Source organism: Ursus arctos, unplaced genomic scaffold, assembly GCF_023065955.2.
Source record: "Ursus arctos isolate Adak ecotype North America unplaced genomic scaffold, UrsArc2.0 scaffold_34, whole genome shotgun sequence".
NCBI classification, from domain to species: domain Eukaryota; kingdom Metazoa; phylum Chordata; class Mammalia; order Carnivora; family Ursidae; genus Ursus; species Ursus arctos.
Genome location: NW_026623030.1, coordinates 25760233 through 25784877, shown reverse-complemented (window position 1 = coordinate 25784877; position 24645 = coordinate 25760233). Strand labels below are relative to the sequence as shown.

At 47.7% G+C, this 24645-nt stretch overlaps 1 long non-coding RNA gene across 1 annotated transcript; it reads right to left on the bottom strand.

The window, feature by feature from the left end:
• Nucleotides 1-2237: 2237 nt before the first annotated feature.
• On the bottom strand, nt 2238-9807 carry LOC130542452 (uncharacterized). Its single transcript, XR_008957014.1, has 3 exons — nt 9621-9807; nt 5730-5941; nt 2238-2377 (listed from the first exon to the last, which is right to left on the bottom strand). It is a non-coding gene; the product is annotated as an uncharacterized LOC130542452 (long non-coding RNA).
• Nucleotides 9808-24645: the final 14838 nt, after the last annotated feature.

The window sequence follows — 24645 nt, the reverse complement described above, 5'->3', positions numbered from 1 at the left end:
TACCTTAATTTGCTCTCCAACGAGACCCAATTATATCCACACATTCCTTCTTTCTTCCTCCTTCAGGTGCCTAGCTGCTAAGCTAGTCACTCAGTCCACAGTAGCCTAATTTTGTTGTTTATAAAGGCCAGCCTGCTATGGGGTCTTTATTCACTGGTTCGCCATGAAACCTTTTAAAAGAGACCTGGAAAGAATTTGTTGTGGGGAAAAGGGCTGGGGGCAGGGTCATAGTAAATAGCTGAGCTCCCCCCTCCCTTTCTTCATTCCTGAGGTCATTAAATATATAAGAGAGTGCATGTTTCTGAGCAATCTTTCTTAGTTATGGGCCCGGGGCCAAGAAGTGTGCTCCAGATTTTCCCTTATAAATTAATACATTATAATGTGCAACATAAAACGAGCACGGAGTAGCTGAGGTGCGCGCCGGCCCTTCTGCACAGACTTGTCACTGAAAACGTTATAAAGGGCCTGAGCAAATTCTCAGTACAAAGGGTGGGCAGGGAGCAGAAATGACACAAAGTGGCCTATCAGCAGCCGGAAGTTTGGAAGAGTGGACCCCAGGTTCTGAATCCTGTTATCTTTCATTGGATGTCGTGAGGAATAAAAACTACAGGTGATGACAGCGATCTAGAGACTAACACGACAGAAGCCCCCCACTCTCCGCAGGCTGAAGGAGGGAAACGCCACCAGACAAAACGGCCCAAGTCCTGGTATCCCACCAGCGTTAACAGTGATCCTAACTTGGTGTTAGTTGTTTCGACGCTGTTCTGTAAACATTTCCACCTCTACGTAAACATCTCCCTGAACATGATATGTATATATTTAAGTTGCATATACAGAAGCTCTCTATTGTTTTCCACGTATGTGTACATATATCAGTGTATCTACCCTTCTACTACTTGCTTCTTTGACTCAGCGTTATTTTGTGAGTTCGTCCACACTGATACACGTTCTGCCGGCTCATCTGTGTCCGTTCCGTACAGCTCCCTGGCTCATCTGTGTCCGTCCGTACAGCTCCCGGCTCATCTGTGTCCGTTCCGTACAGCTCCGGCTCATCTGTGTCCGTCCGTACAGCTCCCGGCTCATCTGTGTCCGTCCGTACAGCTCCCGGCTCATCTGTGTCCGTCCGTACAGCTCCCGGCTCATCTGTGTCCGTTCCGTACAGCTCCCGGCTCATCTGTGTCCGTCCGTACAGCTCCCGGCTCATCTGTGTCCGTCCGTACAGCTCCCCGGCTCATCTGTGTCCGTCCGTACAGCTCCCGGCTCATCTGTGTCCGTCCGTACAGCTCCCGGCTCATCTGTGTCCGTCCGTACAGCTCCCCGGCTCATCTGTGTCCGTTCCGTACAGCTCCCCGGCTCATCTGTGTCCGTTCCGTACAGCTCCCCGGCTCATCTGTGTCCGTTCCGTACAGCTCCCCGGCTCATCTGTGTCCGTTCCGTACAGCTCCCCGGCTCATCTGTGTCCGTTCCGTACAGCTCCCCGGCTCATCTGTGTCCGTTCCGTACAGCTCCCCTTTGTATGAATGCCCTACATTATTATCCATACTCTTCTGCCCCGCACTTCGTTTCCTGGTTTGGTTTCGTTCGGTTCGTTTTTCCTATCATGAACAATGCTGTTATAAACACTCTTGTCCGTGTCTTCTTGTCTCTCTAGAGTGATATTTTTCAAAACGAGGGTGGCGGCTGTTAATGAGTATTGAAATCAACTTAGTGAGCCCTGAGCAGCACTGAAATAATGACAGAGAATAAAAGGTACTAGACAGCATCACACACAGTAAGACTGGTCACTAGTTCATGAGACTTCTGTATCAGGGAAGTGTGTGTGTGTGAGTGTGTGTGTGAGTGTATATGTGTGCGTGAGTGCGTGAGTATATTTGTATGTGAGTGTATGTGTGTATATGTGTGTGACTGTGTGTATGCACAAGTGTATGTGTGTGGGTGGGTGGGTGAGTGTTATGTGGGTATATGTGTCTGTAGAATGAGTGTATGTGTGTGAGTGTGTATGTGTGGGTATGTGGGTGTGTGTGTGTGTGTATGTGCACATGTGAGGTGTATATGAGTGTGAGTATGCATGTATTTGTGAGTGTGTGGGTGTGGGTAGTGTAGCTGTCCAGATTGAGGTATAAAGTGTTTCTAACTGTGGGTCATAGTTTGAAAAGTTGGAGGAAATGCTGTCTTAGGTTGGGCTTGTGTAACAAAATCACAGACTGGGGGGCTTACATTTGTTTCTCACAGCTCTGGAGGCCGGAAGTCCAAGATCAAAGGGCCAGCAGACTTGGTGGCTGGTGAGGACGGCTTCCTGTTTCATAGACGGCGTCTTCTCGCTGTGTGCTCACGTGGCGGAAGGGGGAGGAACGTCACTGGGCCTCTTTTTTCCAAGCTTTGTTGAGATATGATTAACAAAGAACACTGTGTAAGTTTAAGGTGTTCGACGTGATGATTCGATACATGTTTGTATTTCGAAATGATTGGTGAATACCCCCGTCACTCACATAATTACCATTTTGGAGGGATGAGAACAATTAAGATTTATTTTCTTATCACCTTTCAAGTACATAATAGATTATTGTGAACTACAGTCACCATGCTGTAGATTCCAGGACTTACTCATCTTATAACTGGAAGTTTGTGCCCTCTGACCAACATCTCCCCATGTCCCCCACCCCTCTCCTCTCTGTTTCTGTGAGCTTGGCTTTTTTTAGATTCCACTTATAAGTGAGATCAGACAATATTTGTCTTTTTCTGTCTTATTTCACTTAGCATAAAGGCTTCAAAGTTCATCCAGCTTGTCACAAAAAGCAGTCATTCCTTCTTTTTTCATGGCTGAATGATATTTCACGGTGTGTGTATATATACCACATTTTTAAAAATCCACTTAGCCATTGATAGGCATTTAGGTTGTTTCCATAGCTCGGTGAATAATATCCATACTGCGAATCATGCTGCAGTGAATATGAGATTGCAGACATCTCTATAACATAGTGATTTTATTTCCCTTCAATAATCCCAGAAGCAGGATTGCTGGATCATATGAGATCTTTTTCAGTTTTTGAGGCACCTCCATACTGTTTTCCATAGTGACTACACCAATTTCCTTTCTCTGGGATCCCTTTTATAAGGGCACTAATCTTATTCATGAGGGTCGAGCCCCCTCCCAAAGATGTTACCTCCTAATACCATTGCACTGGGGAGTAGGTTTACACATAAGAGTTGTCAGTCCCTAGCAACTGCTTTACAGAGTCTATTTTGGAGTGGGTCTGCAGGGCATGCCCAGTGTGAATTTTGCTTGATGCTGCCAGAATGTTCTTCAAATGGTTGTAACGATTTGCACCCCATTTTCCTCAGATTTTCACAGCTCCTCTCCACGGCTCTAAAGCACAAAGCTTGATAATGAGAGCTAAGACCAATTTATTGCCTTATGGGATGCTAGAAATTAAAATCACAGTCTCCTAGGCAGCTTCAGAGAAAACAAAGATCTATCTCTCTAGTAATGCAAAGGATGCCAGGATAAGTGTGTCTGGATCCTGAGAGAAAGTTCCTCTTCCGGGCATACAGGGAAAGAGGATGATGATGGTACGTGCTCTCTCGCCACCAGCCCACTACAATCTCCACCTACCTGAAAACACCAAAATACAGTTTGAAGGTTTCGTCCCATCAACTTAATGTCATGTTTAACAACAATAACGACAATCTTTGGAGAAATATAACAGAGTCCAAAGCCCTCACAATGTAACTTTCATCATGCCCAGGATGCAACCCCAAAATTACTTGATATACAAAGAACCAGAAACATATGGCTTACTCTCAAGAGAAATGACAGTCCAGGGAGACCACCTTGAGACGACCTAGATTTCGGGATGATATCATAAGCGTTTTACAGCAACTATTATTATTGTGTTCAATGGCATCAAGGAAAATATGTTCACAATGAATAAAAAAGATGGGAAATCTCAGCAGAGAAATAGAAACTATAACAAAAAGAACCGAATGGAAATTCTAGAACTGAAATATATAATCCAGGAAAGAAAACCATGGAGGTCAGTGTGTTGTCTCACCTGCAGGCGGGCAACTCAAGGTGCTTGTTAGATTAAGCTCATCCCAAACTGACAGAATGACTTCTCCTCTGGGGAACATGCCTCAGTTTTTGGCACAAACCATTTCCCCTTTCCCAAAGCTTCGTCTGGCACCTCTTGCCTGTCTTATGCAGAGCACTCGCTCCCTCCTCTGTTCCAGAACAGACTTCTATTGTTTCTGCCTGCTCAGAATTCATTCCCCATTCCTGATTTTCCTTTGGTGAGACCACTTCTCTTCCACATTTAATCCTTCTGGCTTGAGAGGAGCTGGCCTCTGCCCTGGCACCAGAAATAGGCCCATGAGGGGCGTCTGGGTGGCACAGCGGTTAAGCGTCTGCCTTCGGCTCAGGGCGTGATCCCGGCATTATGGGATCGAGCCCCACATCAGGCTCTTCCACTATGAGCCTGCTTCTTCCCCTCCCACTCCCCCTGCTTGTGTTCCCTCTCTCGCTGGCTGTCTCTATCTCTGTCGAATAAATAAATAAAATCTTTAAAAAAAAAAAAAAAAGGAAATAGGCCCATGAGCCAGACCTGGCCATTCGGTGTATTTCCAACCCGTAGCCACATAATGGGATCACTAGACAGGGATGTGAGTGAAACCAAGTCAATGAGAACAGTCCTAAGGATTTTGGTAGACATCTTTGGGCAGGAGATTTTACTGCTAGGTCCCTAAATGGGCACGCTGTAAGCTGGGAGCTTTTGGCAGCCACTACGTCACCCGTCTAAGAATGACAACACAGGACAAAGGAGAACCAAGAGGTAGAGAGAGGTCAATTCCTGATAGCATTGTTTGGGTACCCGGATCCACCATGCCTGAAGCTATCTATCTGCCTTTAGATTTCGCAGCGAAGGGAGCCAGTAAATTTCCTTTTCTGTTTTCATTGATTTGAGTTGGGTTTCTGTCACTGATGGTTGAAAAAGCCAGTCAGATATCATTCCCATAGCTATAATCACGTTCTGTTTACTTATGGTGCTGACACACCAGTTGGACTGGGAAGTCCTAAAGGGACAAAGAACATTCTGCTTTAGCTTGCATTCTAACACCTAGAACATTCCATGACAGGTAGAAAGTTCTTGATTGTGTTTATCAAGTGAATGAGCAACTTAATGCATCTTAGTAAACTCGGCCCTTTGGAATAATATTTTGCCCAGGTTATGTATTTCCTGTATGTATTTTTGTATTTTGTGTATGACCTTAGTTGGGTCTCATAAAATGTTAATGTCCCCATATTACAGCTGGAGACACAAAGGATTTTGGAAGCATTGTAACAAACCTGAGGTCTTGAAGATAACAAACGGTGGAGCAGAGACTGTGCAACCAAAGGGTTTGTCTTCGGAACCCTATCTTGCCCATCGAGGCATATTGCTCCCCATTTCATAGGGTTGGAGCCTGGGTGGAGGCGTTATTTTGTTTTAACGTGACGGAGAAACAATGAGGCAGATGTGGGTTAAGTACACAAGGGTACAGAAAGTTCCTTCCTTCCTGGAAAGAAGGAAGGAACACTACAGTCCTAGTGTGTGGTGAAGAAAAGCAGATTGGTTTTTTATTAGTTTACTTGTACCCACCAAACAATTAGCAAAAAAGGAAAGTACATGCTAGAAAATAAAATAATAAAATGCATCCCAAGCAACTGAAAACAATGCCTTTTAATGACTCACCGGTGGAAATCAACAGCATTGCAAATCCTGTGTTGGTTTCCTGGGGCTCCCACAACTGCAGACTGAGTGGTTTAAACAACAGAAATGTCTTGTCTCATCATTCTGGAGGCTGGAGTTCAAGATCAAGGTGCTGGCAGGGCCATGCTCCCTCCGAACGTGCTGGGAAGACTGGTCCCAGGCCTCACTGCCAGCTTCTGGAAGTTTCTTGGCTCCTGGAGATATGGATCTAGTCTTCACATGGCATTCTCCGTGTGTGTGTCTGTGTCCAGATTTCCCCCATTAAGAAGGACACCAGTCCTACTGGTTAGGGCCACCCTACTCCCATGTCACATTATCTTAACTAATTATATCCGTAAAGACCCTATTTGGGAATCAAGTCATATTCTGAAGTTCTGGGTTTAGAACTTCAACATATGACTCTGGGGGTGGGAGACATAATTCAGCCCATACAACTTCTCTTTAGTAGCAAATGACATAGTGTCAACTTTAAACAGTGTTCCCAACTTACTCTGCTGCGTGCTAGTGGGCCATGGAAACCGAGAAAAATTTATCGCAATTCTGTGCTTACTGCTCAGTTCCCAAGTTCCTATCCTCCATCCCATTCCCCTGTAATATGTGTGCACACACGCCTGTCCACACACACACACATGCATGCCCACAGGAAGGTGAAATTTCCACAGAGCAACAAGCAGGGTTAAATGGAGGGGGGAAAGCCTAACTTGGAAAAACTGACTTTGGATTTTAACCAATCCCCCAATGTTTGAAAAATAGTCTGAGGATTTCAGGGAGCCCAGAGCTGAGCCAGCTCCCCAGCCCTTTGGCGGCCCCCGAGGCTCAGGGCCTTGCCTTCTGGTTTTGTTCCAAGTCTCTCGCACAAGAGTACAGTGTGGGTGGGTGGGGAGTCTGGGGCAAAGACATAGATATTATTATTATTTTGGCCCCCTCCTCGTGCTGGCAGCCACAGCTCCCAGCACCCCCCAAAAGCCAGACTTTAGGTCAAAACCAGAGGTGTAAGTGATGGAGCGGAGAGGCAAAGATGCCCCATTTCCCTGAAATAATACCACGTTGTTTCTGCACTACAGGGAGGCCGACGAGGTGCCGGCCAGCAGCGCTCCAGGCCCGGGCAGGTGAAGACGGCAGGACAGTTCAAGCCTTTCTGACCTGGCCCCCAGCACTCAGCCCTGTTCCAGGCGGCCTTCGTTGCCCACCCACCCTCACCCCCAGTGCCCCTCCCATCCCACTCACTGTGTTTGGGGCGCTATCTTAGAAGCCAGTTGTGGTTTTCTCTCTGCAGACTGAGAGCTCCTGCAATGTTTAATTCTCTTGTGCTTCCCTGCCCACTGCCTGGCACAAGAGTACTTAAATGTTGATGGCATGCATGGATGGATATCTGGAAAGAGAAATTGCACCAATCTGTGCAAGGTGCTGGCCAGACTTGTGTCCCCTCGCCAGGACCAAAGCGCCCATTCCTCTTGCCCAGAGGGAGGTCTGAGGAGCCCCCATAAGGAGGGGTGGCAGCCCGTAAAATGGCCAGGTATGAAACCTGTCCCACACTCTGATTCTCAGGATTCCTGTCCAGGGATGGAGAGACAGTTGGTCCATCAAGAGTGGACAGAAGTCAAGAGACACAGAGGGAGCACTGGGGCCATGAGGCCACAGAAGCTGTGCATGAGGCTGATGTCTGGAGGAGACAGAACTTAAGCAAGCAGAGAGAAGGAAGCATGTTGCCATAGACAGTAGAAGCCACAAGGGGACAGAAGCTTCGAGCAAGCATTGTGCATAGAATGGAACAATGGAGTAAAGGAAAGGTCATCAGAGGAGGAGACGAGGTGGTGGGGCTTTTAGAGGGATGAAGTGTGGAGGCTGAGCCAGGAAATGGCGGCATCCCCAGGCCAGCAGGGAAGCCACGAGCTAGTGTTGCTGACAAGATGCACTGATCACTAGACGGGTCTGGCATCACCTTCCCGGCCCCCAAGCCCATGGCAGGTTCCAGGAGGCCCAGAGGCCCCCTTTCCCTGGAGCTCTGGGAGACTGCACTCGCCTTTATTCCTGAATGCAAACTTGAAAGCTCGTTGTGGGTGGAGAAAGCCAGTGGGGAGTGCCTTCCCTTGGAGGGGCCGGGACCCTCAGAGTTGGGGGGGGGGTTGGCCAACAGGGGCCAGGATCTCCCCTCCTCCTGCACATTTACGAGAAACCAACGTGCTTGGCTCGTGTCCCCGAAATCCTGTGGCCTGTAGTCTCTGGAATTGGGTTTATTTATTCATTTAAATTGGATTCTGGCATTTGCTTGTGTTTGTTCTCTCCATAAAGACCTTTTTATTTGGGTCCTGGAGGGCTGTTTACTGCTTAGCACGTGCGGCCCAGAGGAGGCAGCGGACTGCAGACCCTAACGTTCTGCTCCAGTGACCGGGGCTCGGAGGGGCGCCGGCATGGGGCTCTGCCGCCCCCCCCCCCCCAGGACACCTCTCACTTCAGGGCCAATGGGAAGGGCTTCATCCAGCTAAGAACAGCCGCCTGCAAATGGGAGGAGGTGGGCTCCCCACCCGTCTCCAGGCAGACACAGTCTTGGATGTCATTTGGGAGCGAGCTGGATTGCAGTCCTAAGAAGTACTTCAATAAGAAAGAACATTCCCAAATTTGTTTCTGTTTTGTTTTTATTCTAAAGATGCGTAGGAGGCCTGCTGGGAAGAGAGTCACGGGTGAAGGGTTAAGACGGTTCTGGCCCAAGGGTGTAGGCAGCAGCCGGACTTGCCGGGGAGCCTGGGGAAGGGGAAGATGGGTCAAAAGTGGAGGATGACCATAAGATCCAGCAATCACACTCCTTGGTATTTGCCCAGAGGAGGAGCGGGAAACTAACGACCGCACAAAGCCTGCGCAGGGATGTTTACGGCAGAATTACTCATGATCACCCAAACGTGGAGCAACCAAGATGCCCTTCGGCAGGTGACGGATGAATGAAGTGTGCTCCAACCAGACAACGGAATATTATGCTGGGCTAAAAAGAAACGAGCTAGCAAGCCATGAAAAGACTTAGAGGAAGCGTTAAATGCCTCTGATGAGGTGAAAAAACAATGTGAACAGCTACCTACTGTATGACTCCAACGATGGGACATTCTGGAAAAGGCAAAACTGTGGAGACACTACGGAGACTGCAGGTTGCCAGGGATTGAGCGCTGAAGGAGAGGGATGAACAGGTGGAGCACAGGGGACTTTTAGGGCAGTGCGAACACTCTGTATAGACCATAATGATAGGTATCTGCCGTACATCTGTCTAGACCCGCAGAGTGGTCAACACCAAGAGGGAACTATTATGTAAGCCGTGCGCTGTGGTGATGGTTCCTCAGGTGTCACAGACACACACCATCTGGTGGGATGCTGATGGGGGGAGGCTGTGCATGCGGGGGGACTGGGGGTATATGGGAACTCTATGTATCTTCCCCTCAATTCCCCTGTGCACCTGAAAATGCTCTAACAAATGAAAGTCTTAAAAAAAAGAAAAGGTAGAGGAACGAAATGTGGGCTACTCCATGTGAGCTGCAAAAACAAGGGGAGAAACTGGACCGTAAGTAGGAAAAAAAGTACAATGAAGATATTTTTCCTTTAAGAACTGGTGAGAGCCATGCACCTTAGAAGAAGGAAGGGTTCATGGGGAAAGTGGGCCAGATGCTACAGAGGACAGACGGGGGGAAGCAAACTTTGACGGGAAAGAAAAGGAGTCAGACTCAAGAGTAGGTGGAAAATGACATTTGATTGATGCACTGAAGGCTTGAGATGTGGCAGGCAGGGCGCTGAGCACTTCACACGGAATACTGCATTTAATCCTCGTAACAGGGTCCCACCGTGGCCACTATCCTTAATACCCATTCTCCGGATGAGGAGAGTGAGGCTTACCTGGGGCAGGGGACCTGGCTGCAGTCACACTGGGCAGATTCAGACAGGGTCTCCTGTGTGTCCATCCGAGGGGAAGCATCTTACCAGCTGAGGATGGAGGAAGGAGGCTCTCGGGCAACACCGTCCAATAGAAACAGGACACAAGCCACAAATGCGAGCCACATGTGTATTTTAAATGTCCCAGTAGCTGTGTTAACAAGGCTAAAAAAAAAGGTGAAATTAATTGTAATAATATATTTTATGTAACACAATATATCTAAAATGTTATTTCAACATGTAATCAATATATACATTATTAATTAGACGTTTTACATTATTTTTTCACACGAAGCCTTTGATATCTGGCATGTATTTTAAACTTAGGGCATGTCTCAGTGTGGATGAACCCCGTTTCCGTGCTCAAGAGCCAGCTGTGGCCAGAAGCTAGCTACCCAGCCGGAGCACCAAAGCTAGAGTATGACTCCCTTAAAAAGTACTAAGTGCTATGTTGGGGCCCTCAAATGAGGAATCTTCTGGGTGGTTTCATGTCCAAGACTTGGAACATATTTTTTTGATGAACTTTTTATTTTTTTAAATTTTTTAAAAGATTTTATTTATTTATTTGACAGAGAGAGAGCACAGCAGGGGAAGAGGGAGAAGCAGACTTCCCGCTGAGCAGGGAGCCTGATGCGGGCTCAATCCCAGGCTCCTGAGCTGTAGGCAGCTGCTTCACCAACTGAGCCACCCAGGGGTCCCTGATGAACTTTTTAATTTGAAATAATTTTAGATTTAATTTAGATTTACAGAGACATTGCATTGTGATGTATCTTGAACTCCAAAATCTCCCTGCAATCAACAGAGTCCAGCATTTTCAGGGCACAGGACTTGTGGGGTCTTGAGAAGTCAGACCCAATTACTTTGAGGCCTGTCCAATTACTTTGGCGATCTAAGTCAAAATTCCCAGCAAACTACTTGAATTGAGACTGTGGAATGTTCCAGAGTCAGTGATAACACTGTGAGCTGTAAAATGTCTAACCTGTGATTCATTTTTCTAATTATACCATACTTCCTCTCTGGGTGAACAACAGCTTCTTGGCAAACATTTACTCCTGAGGTGTGGCTGGGGAGTGGGCAGAGGACAGAGGGCACCCAGACAGTTGACCAGAGTCAACAGACGCTCTGGGGGTCCTGCAGTGTCTGCTGGCTTCTGACTAACTGTGGCAGCACCGTCCAGGAAAATCAAATGCGAGCTGCATGTGTAATTTTGTATTTTCTACTCATCACATTAAAAGGATAGGGGCGCCCGGGTGGCTCAGTTGGTTCAGCGTCTGCCTTTGGCTCAGCTCATGATCCCAGGGACTTGGGATCGAGCCCTGTGTCAGGCTCCCTGCTCAGCGGGGAGTCTGCTTCTCCCTCTCCCTCTGCCCCTCCCCCTGTTTGTGCTCTCCCTCTCTCTGTGTCAAATAAATAAAATCTTTTTAAAAAATGAAAGGGTAAAGGGGCGCCTGGGTGGTACAGTCATTAAGCATCTGCCTTCGGCTCAGGGCGTGATCCCGGCATTACGGGATCGAGCCCCACATCAGGCTCCTCCGCTGGGAGCTTGCTTCTTCCTCTCCCACTCCCTCTGCTTGTGTTCCCTCTCTCGCTGGCTGTCTCTCCCTGTCAAATAAATAAATAAAATCTTAAAAAAAAAATGAAAGGGTAAAAAGAGCATGTGAAGTTAATTTTAATAATACATTGTTTAATCCAGTATAGCTAAAATATTATCCCAACACACAATCAAAATAAAAAACTATTTTAATGAGATATTTTACCTTCTTTTTGAGGGGGGTACTAAGTCTTCAAAATCCAACGTGCATTTTGTACTTATGCACAAGTCAGTTTGGATGTTTTACATTTTTATTGGAAATGTGTAAATTTTGTAAATTTTATAATTTGTGAAAAATTGTAAATTTCATAAAATACACAGTTGAAAAGCTACATTCACCAACCAGAGATAATCTAAACATACTTAAAGCTTTCTAATAACAGAGTCAAATATCAGCTTTTAAATTTAAATTGATTAAAATTAAACTAAAAATTCAGTTTCTCCATCAAACCACCTACACTTCAAGTGCTACTACCGCATGGATCATAAGCTACCACACTGGACAGTAACTATGGCGTCTCCCATCAACATCCAATGTTTGATCCTGCTCCAGCTTCTGCCTCCTTGCCCCCAACTCTTCCCCAGGTGAGCACTCACACTTGGTTTGCCTTTGATTCTTCTTTCCTTGCTTTACACCTTTCACCCAGATATGTCTTTGCCAATATGTTTGGCTTAACCAAGGGCTTCCGCTTCTGAGATGGAGGCATTGTTTTGTAGATCTCCGTCAACCTCCATTCTTGTGGCAACTACTCAAAGGGTTGTAATGCAGTTTGTAGGTCCTCTGCCCAATGCCACAGGCATGCTCTGCACAGATGTTGATGAGGGAAATCATTCTCTGTGTTGCCCTCTTGACTTTTTCCCTACTCCCCCTTTGGCATTGAACCACAAGCCACCACTTCCAGGCAATGGCTACGAGTGTGTTTGTCTTGGCATCTCGATGATGAGAGCCCTCCGAGACTTGGTTGTGTTTTTCTGAGTACAACTCACCCATTTTCTATTCCTGGTGGCTGACAGAGACTCACTCAATGAATTTTGGGTCTTCTCTAAGTGACTAAGTTAGAGTAAGCAAATAAATAAAAGAGGAAACAGAGTCTTAGAAAATATATTTATGAACCACTCTAATTTAAATATACAACTTCCTCAGCCACAAACACTTTCCTGTGGAAATTTGAGCAAAGCCATTAAAGACTGATCTTCCTGGCAGGGGACAACCCTGATCTATCTGTTTCCAGCCTCGTGGACATTGCATTAGGGGGCTGGTGCTATAGCAAGATGGGGGTTCTCTAACGTTCTTCAGAAACCTTATCCCTAAGACCACTTGTGGCACCCTTAGGGTGTTTCAAGCATGGAGGCAATTTAAAGTTGTCTCATTTGTGTGATAGTGGTGGGGGTGGAGGTGATGGTGATGATGGTGATGGTGATGGTGGTGGTGATGGTAGTGATGGTGATGATGATGGTGATGGTGGTGATGATGATGGTGATGATGGTGATGGTGGTGATGGTGGTGATGATGATGGTGATGATGGTGATGGTGGTGATGGTGGTGATGGTGATGATGGTGATGGTGATGATGGTGATGGTGGTGATGGTGGTGATGGTGGTGATGGTGATGGTGGTGATGGTGGTGATGGTGGTGATGGTGATGATGGTGATGGTGATGATGGTGATGGTGGTGATGGTAGTGATGGTGATGATGATGGTGATGGTGGTGATGATGATGGTGATGGTGGTGATGATGATGGTGATGATGGTGATGGTGGTGATGGTGGTGATGATGATGGTGATGATGGTGATGGTGGTGATGGTGATGATGGTGATGGTGATGATGGTGATGGTGGTGATGGTGGTGATGATGATGGTGATGATGGTGATGGTGGTGATGGTGGTGATGGTGATGATGGTGATGGTGATGATGGTGATGATGGTGATGGTGGTGATGATGATGGTGATGATGGTGATGGTGGTGATGATGATGGTGATGATGGTGATGGTGGTGATGGTGGTGATGGTGATGGTGGTGATGGTGATGGTGGTGATGGTGACGGTGGTGATGGTGATGGTGGTGATGGTGATGGTGGTGATGGTGGTGGTGGTGGTGATGGTGATGATAGTGATGGTGATGATGGTGATGATGGTGATGATGGTGATGGTGATGATGGTGATGGTGGTGATGGTGATGATGGTGATGGTGATGGTGATGGTGGTGATGGTGATGGTGATGATACTGATGGTGCTGGTGCTGGTGGTGATGGTGGTGGTGATGGTGACAGAAGCTGTGGCAGTCAGTGTAGTGGTGGTGGTAAGCTCTATAAAATATGAGTTGCCCATGAGGACAGGTGGTGTCTTTCATTTTTGTATCTCTAATTCAGCTTTCAGCTCAATAAGTGCTTAGTGAATTGGCAGCAGATACTATAATTAAATAATTTGTTGGAAGCAAAAGGTCACTAAAATCTACCAGGAACTAAATGGGAAACAAGGCATGGGTCTGGAGCCCTAAGATAGAAAAGAAAATTAAAGTCTCACCAGGCAGGAAAAGAGAGGGAGAAATTGGACACTTACACCCTTGTCTCCAACATCTCATCAATTCATCTAACCACAATTCCCCTGGAACGTCAAATTCCAGCTCAGGAGGTCATCACAGCAGTAGCTCAGGGTAATAAAGTCAATAGCTACACACACAACTCGAAGGTTGGTAAGTTTCTATGATTACTGAAGACTCTGCCAATGGAAGTCATGTTTAGTTTCTTCACTATTTTCCAAATGTCAATCATTTGCTTATCAGGTGGTAAATTTTTTTGCTATATGGGTGTTCCAGCTGTAATAGAGATCAGTAAATTTCTTCTGTAGAGGGCCAGAGAGTCTGTATTTCAAGCTTCATGGGCTGGACGGTCTCTGTTGCAGCTATTCCATTCTGCTGTGCAAGCTTTAAGCAGTCAGAGTAACCGAATGTGTACATGATGGGCATGGTTAAGTGCCAATAAAACTTTATTGACAAAAACAGGATGCAGACTGGATTTGACCCAGGCCCATAGTTTGCCAATCCCCAACCCACACTATTTTTTACAAAATATATTAATGACTCATGGTAAGAAAAAAAAATTACAATAAATTAAAAGAAAATTTCATATCCGTCCCCTAAATGCAAAACCAGGAGCCCACACCATGCACAAACAACTGGAAAAGTAAACTTGATGAAAACAAAACAAGGTTTGTTAAATTCTAACTAGGAGGATGAAGTGGGCAAGATTTGCAGCCTGAGGCCTAACCTTCGTTGTTTAAAAAAAAAAAAAAGGAAAATTAGGAGAAATCCTGGAGAGGCCTTAGAGATTCATTAGCTCCAGGCTGTCTTTCTCCTTGTACGAATCAGCTGGGTGAAAGATAGAGAGAAGGAGATAGCTTTTTCACCTTGTGACTTCAGCCCATTTAAGTCGATTTAGTTTTCCACAGGAAATTGTCTTGCTGCTCCCCAGCAGGGACTATTTTCGAGACACCCCAGTGTTGTTTATCCGAGAGGCTAAACTCTGACAATGAGGACGTTGCCTTTTCGGAAGGCAGCATCCCAAACTGAGGCACCCGGGGGGAGTGCCTTCCAAGAGGCAGGGAGGGCCCCCCCAGAACAGGCCACACGCCCGGGGCATAGGCTCTGCCCTCCCTGGTCAGGAGGAGAGAAGGCAACCCCTCTTGCTGGGTTATTACCAGCGACAGGCCCTGCTGGGGAGCCCCGCTCTGAGGATGCCCCATGATGGCACCATGCTAGCACAGGGACGAGTGTGCAAGGCCCAGCGGACTCAGCCAGCCCTGCCCTGTCTGGCAGCACGCTCTCTGCAGTGCGCCTGTGAACCCCAAGTCAGCAGGGGCTTCACGTGGGAGGTGGTAACCAAGCAGCAGAGGTCATAAAGCCTGCGTCCTGGGGACCCAGCTGATCCCAGAGCAGAAGGGCCCAGGGTTTCCACAGAGAGCCCTGGTACTCCTAAGCTCCAACCGATTCGAAGAAATAAACCAAAATAAGGCCCCACGCAGGAAAGTAGATGCTTGTTAGCTCAAGAACTATCAGCCACGGTCACCAGGAGGTGGATTCAGGGAGCAGACTCAGGCGCTGAGTGCCAGCACGCTGCAGACAGGTGGGGCAGAGGTAGAGCCCCAGAGATGTGTGTGGACCAGGCCTGGAACCCTCCCTGCCCCGAGCCTGAGAGGCTCCCGCAGAGCCTTGTGGGGTTCATCAGAGGGCTCCAAAGTGGGGTGGTGACTGGGCCTTGGGAGCTCTAAGGCTCAAGCAGGTTCCCGCCTACTTAGGATCCTTATGCTTCCCCATGATCCAACAGGGACAGAAGGGGACTGAGAGGGGAGGAGGTGAAACGGCTGCTACATATTCATGTCCTCAGCTATCTGGAGCTCATGCCCTCCACCCATCGCCCACAGGAGAAGCCCTGGATGGAAGGGCGTGGCTCTAAGGCACCCCCCCACCCCACTCCATCTTCCAGGGCTTCCCTTCTCTGTGGCTGCTTCCTGCTGTCACCTTCCAAAATGCTTCTTGCACTCAAATTCTTGTCTTGGGGGGTTTATGGTTGGTTTTACATCTTTTTTTTTTTAAGATTTTATTTATTTATTTATTTATTTATTTATTTATTTATTTATTCGACAGAGAGAGAGAGACAGCCAGCGAGAGAGGGAACACAAGCAGGGGGAGTGGGAGAGGAAGAAGCAGGCTCATAGCGGAGGAGCCTGATGTGGGGCTCGATCCCAGAACGCTGGGATCACGCCCTGAGCCGAAGGCAGACGCTTAATGACTGCGCCACCCAGGCGCCCCGGTTGGTTTTACATCTTATATTTAAGTCTTTCATCCTGCTTAAGTTGATTTTTGTATATGGTGCAAGGCAAGAATCCAATTTTATTCTTTTGTATGTGGATATCCAGTCTTCCTGACACCATTTATTAAAGAGACAATCTTTCCCTGTGTGTGTTCCCAGCACCCTTGTCAAAGATTAACTGACCATATTTGCATGGGTTTATTTCTGGGCTCCCTACTCTGTTCTATTGATCTGTGTGTCTGTTTTTAGGTCGGTGCATACTGTTTTGTTGATTATTATATCTTTATAATATAATTTGAAATCAGAAATGTGATGCCCACAGCTTTGTTCTTCTTTCTCAAGATTGCTTTGGCTATTCAGAGTCTTTGGGGGTTCCGTATGAATTTTAGAATTGTTTGTTCTATTTCTGTGGAAATGCAGTTAGAATTTTGATAGGGGTTGCACTGAATCTGTAGATCGCTTCTGGTAGTATGGACATTTTCACAATATTAATTCTTCTGATCCATGAACTCAGATATTTCTACATCACAAAGTAAACAATCAACACAAAGAAAAGACAACTTACAGAATGAAAGAAACTATTTGCAGACTGTCCAACGGGGGGCTGGTATTCAAAATACATAAGGAACTCATACGGCCCAATATCAAAAAATAGTAACCACCTGCTTTTAAAATGGGCAGAAACCCCGAAAAGATGTTTTTCCAAAGAAGACCCACAGATGGCCGATAGGTACATGAAAAGATGCTCAACATCGCTCATCATCAGGGAAATGAAAATCAAAACCACAATGAGATACCACCTCATATTTGTCAGGATGGCTATTCCCCAAAAGATAAGAAACAACAGGTGTTGGCAAGGATGTGGAGAAGAAGGAACCCCCATGCACTGTTGGTGGGAATGCAAACTGGTGCAGCCACTGTGGAAGACAGTATGGAGGTGCCTCAGAAAACCAAAAATAGAGCTGCCCTATGATCCAGCAATCATATTTCTGGGTATAAATCCCAAGGAAATGAAATCATCGTCTTAAAGAGGTATCTACTCCCACATTCACCGCAGCATTATTCATAATAGCCAATACATGGAAACAACCTAAATGTCCCTTGACAGATGAATGGATAAAGATGTGGTATATATTTACAACAGAATATTACTCAGGCACAAGGAAGAAGGGAATCCTGCCATTTGCGACAACGTGGATAAGTCCAGAGGACATTATGTTTAGTGAAACAAACCAGACACAGAAAGACAAATACAGCTGATCCTTGAACAACACGGGGTTTGGGGTGCTGACCCCCCCACAATCGAAAATCTGTGTATAACTGTTGATTCCCCAAAATTATCTACCAATAGCCTACTGCTGACCAAAAGCCTTACGGATAACATAAACAGTCGATGATTACATATTTTGTATGTTGTATGTATTATATGTTGTATTCTTAAAGTAAGCCAGAGAAAATAAAATGTTATTAAGAAAATCATAAGGGGGCACCTGGGTGGCTCAGTCGGTTAAGCATCTGCCTTCGGCTCAGGTCATGATCTCAGGGTCCTGGGATCGAGTTCTGCGTCAGGGCGGTGCGGGGCGCTGGGGGGTGTCCCTGCTCAGCAGGGAGTCTGCTTCTCCCTCTCCTTCTGCCCCTTGCCCTGTTTATGCTCTCTCTCTTGCTCTGCTCTCTCTCACATAAACAAATAAGTTCTTAAAAAAAAAAAAGAAAATCATGAGGTGCCTGGATGGTTCAGTTGGTTAAGTGGCTGCTTTAGGCTCAGGTCATGATTCCAGAGTCCTGGGATTGAGTTCCCCATCGGGCTTCCTGCTGAGCGGGGGGAGTCTGCTTCTCTTTCTTCCGCTGCCCCTCCCCCCCACTTGTGCGCTCGCTCTCTCTCTCTCTCTCTCTCAAATAAACTTTTTTAAAAAATCACAAGGAAGAAAAACTGCACTTACAGTGCCATACTGTATTTATGGAAAAAATTCCGTGTAGAAGTGGACTGGCGCAGTTCAAACTCGTGCTGCTCAGCGGTCCGCTGTACGGCATGATTTCACTTGTATGTGGAATCTAAAAACGTCAAACTCATGGCAACAGAGTAAAATGGTGGCCACCAGGGGCTGGGGGGTGTGGGACTTGGGGGTACGGTGGTCAAAGGGCATGAACTTTCAGTAACAAGATAAATCATTCTCAGGGGTCGGTCTAAGGGACAGCATGGTGACTGTAGTTAACAGGACTGTATTACGTGCTTGAAATTCGCTAAGAGAGCAGATCTCAAGCGCCCTTACCACACACAAAAACAGGTAACGTGGAGACATGATGGACAGGTTAATGGGCTTGATTGTGATGACCATTTCAAAACGTGTGGGTCTATCAAAACACCACCTTATGCACTTCAACTATGTACAATGAGTATTTGTCAATCACACCTCAAAAAACCTGGAGAAAACAGAATAGTTTTTTAAATGCACAAAAAAGGCTATATACTGTACATACTCATTTATATAAAATTCTAGAAGAAGCAAAAACATCAGTGGTTGCCTGGGTTTGGGGGTGAAGCTTAACTGTGAAGGGGCAGGAGGGAACTTGTGGGGTGACTGGAATGCTCTAGATCATGCTTGTGGTGCTGGTGATATGACACCAATTTGGTATACAATTACCAAAACCCATTAAACTGTACTTTTTTTTTTTTTTTAAGTGAGTTTCACGCTGGGCTTCAACTCACAACACTGAGATCAAGACCTGAGCTGAGACCAAGAGGCCATGCTTAACCGACTGACCCATCCAGGCGCCCCGTTGAACTGTACTATTAAATGAAGCCCAATCAAGCTGGAAAAATAAGTTCTATAGCATAGCATGTGGCTACGAAGAGAGATGAATAGCTGAGGTCGTTAACGCAACCTCCCAGGGAAGGGATACAGGCACCCTATGATCTCCCGGGAGCGCCTGCACCCCAGAACAGCCTGACTTGGAGAAGGGTTAGGAGCCTGCCACCGTGGACTTGTCTCCTTTCCTCCCCCGGAGGCAGCGGTCACGTGCACGGTGTAGGCAGGGGCTGGCCGGACTGAATGGGGCTCAGAGCTCAGGGAGGACATAGAGCCTTGTTGTTACCTGGAAAGCCAGCGTGCTGAGGTCAGAGAGCTCACAGGCTCAGCCCGTCTCCCAAACAAGTACAAATGATGTGTTGGCCTGCGCAAACCAACAGATCCAAATAAATAAACCCCCTGGGTGTCCAGATTCCCGCCCGAGGCCCTCTCCTTCACCTGCCACCCAGACGAAGCCCCCAAAGCACTCCTTGCTTGCTGCTGGCTCCCACTTGCAATTAGCTAAGAGGGCAGATGGATTCCACCTTTGAAATGTTTTCACATGCTTTTTGCCGTTTTGACTGTGTCCCCACCCCTGCCGTCATGCTCCAGCCGTGATGGTGGCCTCCCTGCCTCTCTGCTCCTAGCTGCCTTGGTCCATGGAGCCCAGGCAGAGCGACACCGAAGAGCAGCGTCACCTGGCCTGCCCCTGCTGGAAGGCGCCAGATGTCTCCCTGTGGCCTCAGCAAGAGCCCGGGCTCAGCTTTATTTTCTCTCCCAGCGTTTCTTCGCTGAAGCGCCCCATTCCCTTCAACTGCCAGGCTGCAAACACACCTATCTTGTGCTTTCCTTCACAACGATGAGGAAGTATTTCAGACATTCAGAAGTATTCACGCAGACCCCTCTGTACCTGCCACCCGTGTTTAAGAGAGAAAGCGTTTCAAATCATTTGAGACCCCCTGGGTACCCTCCTCGGAGGGCATCCCACCCCCATTCTAGTGTCCCCCACCCTGAATCTGGTGTTTATCATTCCCATACACATCTTTACCGTTCTCTACCCGTGCCCATATCCCCCAAGCTAGACTTAATGTACTGCTTCGTGTGGTTTAAAGCCTTATATATGTGATATGGTATCATGGGTATTTCTAAGTTGGGTCCCTTTAAGGGCAGATCCTAAGAGGATTTGGTACAAAGAGCGTGTGTGGTAGGTGATCCCAGGAAGGCCAGCGAGGGATGGGGAAGGGGAGCCAGAAGGAGGGCAATGAAGGCGGAGCTTGGGAGGAGGCTAAGTGGGCGTCTGGGGCTCCGTTCCCTGGTGGAGGGAGCATCTCAGAGTTGCTTGCTGGGGGCTGGGCGCCCCCGAGCTTCAGGGTTGAAGGTGACTCCTGTGGGCAGAGAAAGTCCTCAGGGAGGGGTGGCTGGTGTCTGAGCTGGGAAGCCGCAGGTACGCCTGGAGCCAAGCTTTGCACCAAGGTGCCCAGGTGTGCGGGTGGCGGCTATGTATTCTTCTGCAGCTTGGTTGTTCTTCAGATATTCTTTATGAAACATATTCATCTGAGATGTGGCCTGTCCAAACGGAGACAAGCTGTGAATGTGAAATACACCGGATTCCAAAGATGTAATGCCAGAAAACTGTGAAACATTAATCGTGTTGTGTATTGATTACATGTTGAAATGAAAACGTGTTAAATAAATCGGGTTCAATAAAATATTTATTAGAATTACTTTCACCTGTTTCTTTTTACTGTTTTTTTTTTAATGCAGCTACTCGAAAATGTAAGATGTGCACATTTTGCATTGTGGTTCACATTTTATTTCTAGTGGACGGTGCTGTTCTGGATTATTCATTGGCCTTGTCACGGGCCCCCTCCCCTGGTCTGCTGTCTTTTCTTCATTCACCTGGATGGTAAATCTCTTGAGAGACAGGCTGTGTCTCATGCACCTCTCTTGCCTCCACATCAGATCAGGCAGATCTGATCATGTCAGCACCGACCCAATGTCAGCTCTGCCTTCCCTTTGCATCTTTCAATAATTTCCTGTTGGCTTTAGGATAAAGCAAAATTCTTTGATGCGCTGTAAGGCCCTATGGTATCTGGCCACGGCCCACCTTTCTTCATTCCTGCTACTCTCTGTGCCCTGGCCACCCTGACCTTTTCTGCTTGCACCCACCGCAGGACTTTTGCACATGCCATTCTCTCTGCTGGAATGCCCTTTCTTTCCTTCTTTGCCTGGAAGCTTGTATTCATCCTTCAGATCTGAGCTCAAATCAAGGCCCAGGACCCCAGGTAGCTCCCCCACACCTCAAACACAACCACCTCCACAAAGCATCTTCTTGAGCTAATTTATATGCCCCCTGGGGATCTCTGACCCCAATTGTCATCCAGGTAACACCCCTGCAACATGCTCCCCACACTAGCCGGAGGAAGACACGTGAACCTGGGATTCTATACCTGGTCTCTAGTGTCTCCGAAGTGGAATTTCAGTCCAAGAATAACATTGGTAATAAGATGCCTCATGTCAATTTTATGGGCTGCAAATACCTTCCAGTTAGACCTGGAGGTAAGTTACAGGCCTGAGCAGACCCTGAGGAGCTGCCAAAATGTTTTTCAGTCACTCGTCTAAAAATGTCTTTGTCCTTGACTTTGGGGCTGGCCACTCCTGGCCCAGGGGCAGGGGGAGTGGCCTGTGCCTTCCAGCTAGGACATGACCAGGGCTAAGAGGCCACTGTCAGGGCAAGCAGGCTCGCTCCAGGCAGCCAAACAATCGCCCTTGTCCGGAGCTGGGACATCTAAGCCACAGTACGAACACGATCTTCTCTCTTGTCCATCAGGCTTGCCAGCTTCTGGTGGACTTGATGGCAGATTTCACATGGAGACAAAGAACCTATTCCCCTTACGCCCAAGGGAAAAACAGGTGAGCTGCTATCCTCTCTGTAATAGCAAGCGGGCAGAAAGGACATCGCCCGTGGGCCTGGGTAGCTCAGTCAGTTAAACATCTGCCTTCAGCTCAGGTCATGATCTCAGGGTCCTGGGATTAAGCCCCACACTGGGCTCCCTGCTCAGCAGGGAGTCTGCTTCTCCCTCTCCCTCTGTCCCACCCCCTGCTTGTATTCTTGCTCTGTCAAATAAATAAATAAAATCTTTAAAAAAAAGAAAGGAAGGAAGGAAGGATGGATGGACATTGCCCCAACCAAGCCACAGGGCAACACCGGGCCACCCGTGATGCTCTGTTTCTCTCTTCTTACACACTTTCCTTTCAAAAAACTTTTTACTGAAGCATAGTGTTTATGGGAAAGTATATGACTCTGGCATAGACCGCTCACTAAATTTTCATGAAGCAAACACACCCCAGGAGCCAGCACCCACCCCGCATGCCCTCCTTGGGCCCCGCCCCAGTTCCTATGTGCACCGGTGTCACCACCGTGGTGATTCCTAGCCCCGCAGGGATAGCTGCTGGGGTCCAAACTCGGCGGTGGTGGAATCACGCAGGATGCGCACTTCCCGGTCTTGCTCAACGTCTTCTCATGATTCATGGTGTTGTGTGCAGCAGATGTGGCCGATTCCCCTTCTCTATCATGTTGCACCGTGGGAAGACACCACATTTGTCCTGTTCACCTGTTGATGGATCTCTGGATGAATCCCAAGCTTTTTGGCTCTTTCAAAGAGCCCTGCTATGCACATTCTAGTACGTGATTTTTGGTGAACATCTGTGCACATTTCCAGAATGGCTGGGTCCCAGGGTAGGTGTATGTTGATCATTTTAAGAAACTGCCAAATCAGGGGCGCCTGGGTGGCACAGCGGTTAAGCGTCTGCCTTCGGCTCAGGGCGTGATCCCGGCGTTATGGGATCGAGCCCCACATCAGGCTCCTCCACTATGAGCCTGCTTCTTCCTCTCCCACTCCCCCTGCTTGTGTTCCCTCTCTCACTGGCTGTCTCTATCTCTGTCGAATAAATAAATAAAATATTTAAAAAAAAAAAAAAAAAAAAAAAGAAACTGCCAAATCGTCTTCCAAAGTGGCTGCAGCGAGTTGCATTTCCGCCTGCCCCGAATGAGAGCTCCCGCTGCTCTGCATCCTCGCCAACGCTTGGTGTGGGCAGGTCCTTTTCGTTTCAGCCACTCTATGGGCGTGCACTGGAGGGTATGAATGTGAAATGTCCGTAATGAAAACGTTGGGAATTTGCATGGAGGGCAAGGTTACTTTCTATGTGGGGGGACTTAGGAAGGCACGGAGGGAAGTTTGTCTTGTGTGTTTGTTGGTAGTTCTCCTCGTTTTCTGAGCAGGTTCTGGCCTCAACGAGTATAAAAAGGAGTATGATGGGTAAGATGTGTCTCTGGTGATTGCACAAGGAGGCTCAGCTCTCCGGTTCTGTCCCATCCCTGGGCTCCCGGACACGGCAGCTGCTGTCTCCCTGGGGAGGCGCACCCTCGTGGGTCAGGCGCACTCCTGGTGGGCACCCTGCCACATTTCCATCCCCAGGGGAGCATGGGAGCTGTCCCAGGCCAGGGGAGGACAGGCTCATTCTCAGCTCATAAACTCTCTCCCTGGCATTTATAGGCAGTGTTTGATCTTTCGAAGGAGAGCTCTCGACGGCTCACCAAGTACCCGGTGTGGCAGGGTTATTTATGGCCTGGGCCACATACCCTTACTCTGCCCACGTTATTTAGTTATTTATTTATACAGACGTATATTTTCTACTGACTGCATTTGGTGCCAGGGTGATGAAAGTGGAACAGGCATGAGCTCACAGACAGCAGGCGGCCCAGCAGCTGCAGGGACCTGGGGACCGAGCTGACAGGAAGCCCTTCCTTGGTTGGCTCATTTGGGGGGTCCTCTCTCTGGTGGGCAGGGACAGGGGGCTGGGATCTGAGCACCATGAGTGCTGGAAGAGCTTTCCACGCCTGCTCAAGAGGCAGGCTAGCTGTGGGGCTCACAGCCTGGACTTTGGGGGTGAAGTGCGTGGGTTCAAAGCCTCTCCCCACTACCTAACTTTGTGCCTCAGTTTCCACATCTTCTAAATGGGACTGCCATGGGATTCAGTCGAATGATTACTATAAGGTGCTTAGAGCAAGATCTGGACCTCAGCAAGGGCACTGTGAGGGTCAGCTACTATTATTAACTGCACGCATGACAGGACAGATGACATCACAGCTCCCAGGTAGCCAGCCTGCCCTGGCTGCCAGGCACTGGACATGCTGGACTTCGGTGCTAAGCCTAGGAACGTCCCAGAAGACTGGGCCAAGTTAGTCACCCTAGAGACTTATCATTGGATGAAACCCTTCTCTTTATAGCAGCAGAAAGCGCCAACGAGGAAATAAATTTTGATTAGGCACTTATTTGTTCAATTAAGTTATTAACTTTTGTCCCATGCCAGGAACTGTTCAAGTTGCTGGGAACACAGGAAAGCATAAAAGAATGTCTCTGCTGGGGCGCCTGAGTAGCGCAGTGGTTAAGCGTCTGCCTTCAGCTCAGGGCGTGATCCCAGCGTTCTGGGATTGAGCCCCACATCAGGCTCCTCCACTAAGAGCCTGCTTCTTCCTCTCCCACTCCCCCTGCTTGTGCTCTCTCTCTCGCTGGCTGTCTCTCTCTGTCAAATAAAGAGATAAAATCTTAAAAAAAAAAAAAAAAAGAATGTCTCAGCTGCCCTCATGGAGCTGACATTCCAGTAGACGTAAGACGTAATGAACAAACAAAGAAAGAAATAACACCAGGTAGGGGTGGCTGCTGACATGCAAAGCTAAAGGGAGACAGCACGATGGGTACTCATTAAAATGAGGAGGGTGAAGAAAGACCCTTTAAGGAGAT